Source organism: Geospiza fortis, unplaced genomic scaffold (assembly GCF_000277835.1).
Source record: "Geospiza fortis unplaced genomic scaffold, GeoFor_1.0 scaffold1278, whole genome shotgun sequence".
In the NCBI taxonomy this organism is placed as follows: Eukaryota; Metazoa; Chordata; class Aves; order Passeriformes; family Thraupidae; genus Geospiza; species Geospiza fortis.
The window spans coordinates 151,427-157,674 of NW_005054536.1; positions in this window are offsets into that span (position 1 = coordinate 151,427).

Sequence of the window (6,248 nt, forward strand, 5' to 3'; positions counted from 1 at the left end):
GAATGCTCCCAGGGCTGGCAGGATCTGGCCCAACTGGTTTTCCAAAGCTCCTCCCACAAGAGCTCCTGCAAGGACAACCACTTAGCTCACCAAAACCTGGGTGATCTGACCATCGTGAAAGCAGAGCAGCTGTTACCTGGCAAAAGCAGAGAAGGTTAACCTTTCCTTGGGCTCCCAAGTTGAGGACAGCATGAAGTGATAAGTGAAGCAGCACAAAAGTGCTGTCAAGCCATACTGCCTTAACTGTAGACTATCACAGACTAGTATCTATCAAAACAAGGATGAGCCAGGCCCTTGTTTAGTAGAAGATTAGATCAATTGGTCTGTGATGATTAACAGCTGATGCTGCAGATAATTTTATGGAAAGCGCTCCAGCCTTTCAGAAGGGCTGTCTCGGACCGACTGCTTTGTGCAGGGTTATCAGTGCTCATGACTTTACTGTGAACCTTTCTATCAGCCGTGGTGCTTCAGTGAGGAAACAGTTGTAGCTTTTGGTCTTTTATATGAACAATGTTTTGGTGTGAAGCTTTGAGGGAGCTTGAAGTTTTGGTTTTTTTTACTTGTCCTCGTGCACATCAGGTCTGAGTGTGTACAGTTGCCTGGTATTGTGAGGCACTCCCTTCAGGGGCCAGTCCCTGGAGATGATGCTTATTTACACCAAGGACTGGCTTCTGGCATGGAGGCATGGCCTGGGAACCTGAAGTTTCACATACTTTGGAGCAAGGGCATTTATGGCCCCTAGGACCAGTAGGGATGGAGGCAATGGAGTTCAGTGTATGGCCTAAATATTACTATAAAGACTTTAGAAAATAGCAAGACTTAACTTTATTTCCTCTCCTAATTTTGAGTCAGTGTCATGATTTGGGAGGTCTGTCTGCCAGCTGTAGCATGGCTTAAGCTGGGAACCAGAGATCGTGAATGAAAAGTCAGCAGCAGCAGCAAAGTTTCCGTCTCTCTTCCAGGCAGCACGGGAGCAGGATATGGGCTGACATTCCAGCCCAGCTGATATCTGAAGGAAGTAGGACAGGCAGCAGACAAACCCTCAGGCCTGTTTGTGAAATATTCCTGTACAGTAGCTCCCAAAGTGAAGTGCAGGGAGACTCACAGTTAGCAGAGGAGAGGGGAGCAGGAAGCAGGGCTTGAGGGGAGGCTGTTAACTAAAGCCATGACCTATGCAAAAAGAAGCGTGACAATTCCTTGTTCACCCCCCTACCTCACTAATGACTGCTGGAAAAGCTCTCTCCAATGCAAAGCATCTGGGATGACTTTGTAGCAGAGAACAGTGATTAAACAGATGGTATCACCCACGAGCACGACTGAGCGCGGCTTGTACATGTCTTTGGGAGAAACAGGATATGCCACACAAGAGAGTGCTTTGCATTGGCTTGCTGTGCCCACACACCTTCTGCATGACCTGGTGTGGCGTGTCTGCCTGGCAGCCCTCAGCCCCAGTGCCGGGCTCACATGGCTCACTACAGCACAGAGGCATGGCCATTGCCACTGGGGGCACCAGGCACGGGGATGCTGGGCATAAAAAATGCACTGGAGGTGGTTTTCTCTCTGCTGCTCTGCTAGGAAGGCTTCAGTCTGCTTAGAGGGTGGCCTCCTGGTACCTCTTGTTTTTCCTTGCTGTGTCTCTCTGTGGGCACTCTGTGTGTGTGAATAGCTGTTCCTCCCAATACATGTGCCCTGTGTTTCCTAAGGAACCCTGACCTTCTGCTTTCCCTTCCCTAAGAAGCTGAGACTGGTGATACTTGACACTTCTAATCATTCTTTTTCTCAGCACCCCTGTCAGATCTATGAAATGTGCTGTGCTCTCCCAGAGAATCAGCGCAGCTGAGTGGGGAATTCATCCCTGGCACAAAGACCTGGCACTTGCAGGATATCCCATGAGCCTCAGGTCTGTTTGCACATTTCTAACTGCTGTGATTAATTTGTGGCCATTGAGAGTCCTGTAAGTGTAACAGCACTGCTCTCATGTCCTGGCTCAACTGCAGTGGGATGATGATGCCTCTCCAGGACCTCTTTACTGTCTCCTTCAGGATAGTGCTCTCAAAGCTATTCCTGGCTTTTTATCCAAAGCTATGTGCTCTTGGCTGTTGTGGTGAGGGGTGTTTGGCTGGAGGTCCCAACAAGGTGTAGACAGTGTCTTGCAGTGTCTGAGACTTCTCCCTGTGTAGCCTTTCTTGAAGAGGTTGAGCAATGAAGACCTGCAACAGGAGTGCTTTGTGACCTCCTTTCAAAGCTGTAGGAAACCAGCAGCAGGGCAATGACCATTGCCTCGTGCTTCTGCATGGTTCCATGGTGCCCATGGAATTTATAGCTTCCAGTGCATAAACCAGCACTAATCTGTCCCCTCTAAGCAGTATTATGCTGATTGACTATTGAGACTTAAAGGTTTTTCCCATAGAATCAGAAAATACTAGGAGTACAGGAGTTTGTCTGGAGATTTGACCCTGCTCTGCACAGCCTCCCAGAAAGGTTTCTATCCTCCTTTGGCCAGGTGAGAGCCAAATTCTCCATTAGTGACATGCCTTCCATACAGAACGGTTTCTTCTCCACCTCCCAGCAGATGAGGTGTGAGCTGCAGTGTACAAAGGAGGCACTGAGCCAGGCTTGGGAAGCTGACCTCCCTGTTCATATTGTCTTCCTGATGCAATCCTTCCTTCCAGTGCTGCTGCAACCAGAGTGTGGCTGCCTGCTTGTCTGAGCTGTATTTGTTACAAAGGCCCAGCTGCCAGAGTTTAGCCCCCAGAAGAGAGAGCCCAGGTGAAGGTCTCAGTCAGCTCTCCTGCAGCCCTGTGGGATTTTTGATGAGTCACTGGTAAAGGGAATTTGCTCTGAGAAATGCCATGCAGTCATCTATTCCTAGTCTGCTGCTGTGGGTTTGTTTCTCTCCGTGCTACCAGGACAATGTGTCGAGGCTCTGCAACTGGTTCTCACCCATCCACTATTTCAGGATCTAGGTGTATATACTTAGTAGCAAAAATTTATATAGGTTAATTCCCACACTCCCAATGAATGAATCATTAAGGGAACAAAGAAAGGTGCCTCCTTTAAAGTATCACTGCCACCTGCATTATGAACATACGCCCAGGTTTGCCTGTATGTGTTTAACCCCTTATCAGAGCAAGTGACAGTCAGCTCTGGCACTGGCTGCACCTCTGTCATAGATGGCCAGGAGGAAACCTGTTCTTGCACTTGGAAGTGATGTGCAAATTGCAAAAGAAAGCTGAAAAAAATCCTCAAACACCCATGTAGAGAGATTTGACTATGAAACTACACCTACCCAGAGATATGTCCCACCTCCTGAATGCTTTCCAGACATACTGAGGAGGAGGAGGGATACCCTGCATTTGCTTAGCATCTGCTGAAACTGAGCTGGAAATTTGTCTCTCCCACTAGGAAAGCCTGAAAGCCTCCTTGATAGTAACTGATGAGCACTTGCAGGGGTGTAGCTGATGGTCCAAGCCAAAGGATGCAGTAACTTCCCAGTAGAGCAAATTGTTTCCTCCTGGATGCAAGTAAGAACAGCATCTCTTTCAGCTGAGAGCTGCATTTTGGCTCGAGCTGCAAGGGGGAGGAAGGGGACTGCTGTATCTCCTATGTGTTTTTCCCAGTTGGTTGGGTTGTCAGTGTACAGTCTGAAAGAGGTGTGCCCCAAGGATTTGAAAGGAGATAAGCCACTGAACTCTATTAGCACATGAAAGAAAAAACAGTGGGAGCTTCCAAAGGATGGCAAAGGTTCAAAACTTGCTCACAGAAGCACATAGTTGTGGATGATTACTGCAGCACACTCCTCCAGCTGGAGGTGTGGCAGTGTAGCATGAAATGAGAACGGAGCACAAAGTGATTAATGCCACTGCCATTCTTAGTAAGGAATCCTATTTTTAGTATGGATCGGCTTGGAATATGCATGGCTTTAAAATCAAAGAGCCACTGAAAGGAGAACTCCAGAAAAAGGCAGCAGCTGCACAGATCAAAGTACAGATGACCCTGAGACACACAATGGCAGATGCTGAATGGTGTAGGCCCTTTGGTCCGGTGCTCTGTACTGGTGCTGTGCCGTTCCCCTTCCTTTCAGGCACCATTAGGGGTGGGATCCTGGACTTCTCTTTTGGCCTCAGTACTGTGCTTCCAAGGGACTCCAGCACTCAAATGAGAGCCACATAAATAAAACAGGTACTGTCTCTCACTGTGACTGAGAAACTGATAGTTTTGCTGATGGTTTGTATGTGTGTTACAGACATGGCTGTGATTTCTGAAGAACTAGTCCCCTGACTCACCTGTAGGGCATCTAGAAATCCTGGACAAATATCCAGAGGCCTGAGATTCTGTGTGGACACCATTTTGCAGCAGAAGAGGAGGAACAAACTTTGGAAACCCTGGGAATCAGTGGCACCTACTGTGCGCTATCTGCTCTGACTGTTTCACTTTGCTTCAGTTAACCTAGAAGTGGCTTTTCCTCTTCTGCTTTTCATAGTCCTTTAGCATAAATAACAAAAAAATCTCTTTCCACTGTCATATTGAAGCATGTCTGACATCCAAGGCACCTTTCAGAATGGCCTTTGCTGCAAGAGCATCTGTTTGGATGTTGAAGGTAGGGGGATCTCAGAGGTGGTTGGGTACCACTCTGGAAAGTCTGTGGTGGAGAGGGATGGGCTTGGGGTCTTCTTGTTTGGTTTTCCCTTTGCTGTACAATATTAGAGGTACCATTTGGGTTTTCTCTTCTTTTCCAGTTTTGGGACGTGGCACGAAATTAGAAATGGCAGCCACAAGGCCTGTAGGGAGCAGAGCCAGCGTGCTGTGCTGCTCAGGGTTAGCAGCAAGGGCCCCAAGTGACCTCCCTGCTGTCAGCACACGCGACTGAGGGAGACAGCGAAGTTCACGTGAGAAGGTTCAGGTATGTGAAACAATGGGTGTGATCTGAAGGCTTCTGTGTTTGTTTTAGAGCATAATGTTTGCGTTGTTTGTCTTTGATTATGATTAGCACATAATCTCACATGGGGAGACTGCAGGGGAAATTCTGCCCTAGGATCAGCAGTGAGGGTTATTGGTAAAGTACCTGGCTTTAGTGAAGTACCAGTGGCTGCTGGTCTGATTGTGATTACAGGTGAGAGGCTTGTTGGGGACCATGCTGCTTTCCTTTCATCTGATCACAATAGCTGTCTAGCACATCTCGGAAGTTAGTCCAGAAGAAAAAGAAATGTTGCAGTAAGGTCTAATCTCAGTCTTTTCAATACTAAATCTTGTAATTATTTTTTTAAATGATTAGGTTTTAAATGTTATTTTTCATTTCATGTAAATTGAAAAAAAAATCACTGGCAGAATTATTTGTTCTGAACGAAAGGTAACATTTTGTTTGACCTGGAGTTTTGTGTTTGGGAGTGTTTTCACTTGGCTAAGGTCGCAAGAGAATTACTACTGTGAGGTGAGAGATCTCCATGATGCCCGCTGGAGACAGGGCACCTGTGTGTTCACAGGTTCCTGTCTGCTCGTCCTCTCTGCTCTGCACATTAATGAAGATATCTTTGTTTGCAATGAGGTGACTTAGGTGCCTGGCTTTATCCTTGCTGCTTACCCACCCAAACACACCTCAAAGTACAATGCAAGGGACTATAAATAGTTTGGGATCCTTTAAGGCAAAATACAGGTGCAGCGTAACCACTTCATTTGGTCCAAGTTTCATGGATGACAGAAGGAGTCCTACTGAAATCTACACTTGGTTTTCCAAAGCCAGGAACACACCCTGAAGTCACTAATTGTGGTGTTTCCCCATTGATCTCCACGGGGCAGAGTTGGGCCCATGCTGAAGACTTCTGAAAATGCTGCTCTGCAGTTGTGGATCTGGTGCCATCACCTCCTGTGAACTCACTGATGTCTCACCACTGTAAGAGACAGCAAAATCTGGCAGCTCTGCTCACCTCCAGTGTAGGTGCGTAACAGATACCCATTGGGAAACAAGTGTCCAGCATAGCTGCAGAAGGGGCCCCATGCTCTTACTAAAAAATATTGGCAACACTTCATGAAGTCCTTGTTCTCTGTTGGGGATGCAGGGAAATACAGGTAGATAACTGCACTCACATTTGGAGACTTTGCGGCCTACTGCATCCTGATGTTTGTTTGTTCTTTGTTTCCCCTGTGGTTGTGTCTGTGTGCAAATCCATGGGGTTTTAAGATGTACTTCAGGAATGCAGTGAGTGAGAGGACCAAGTCTGGCTGGGAGGACCAGAGAAGTCTGTAATGAG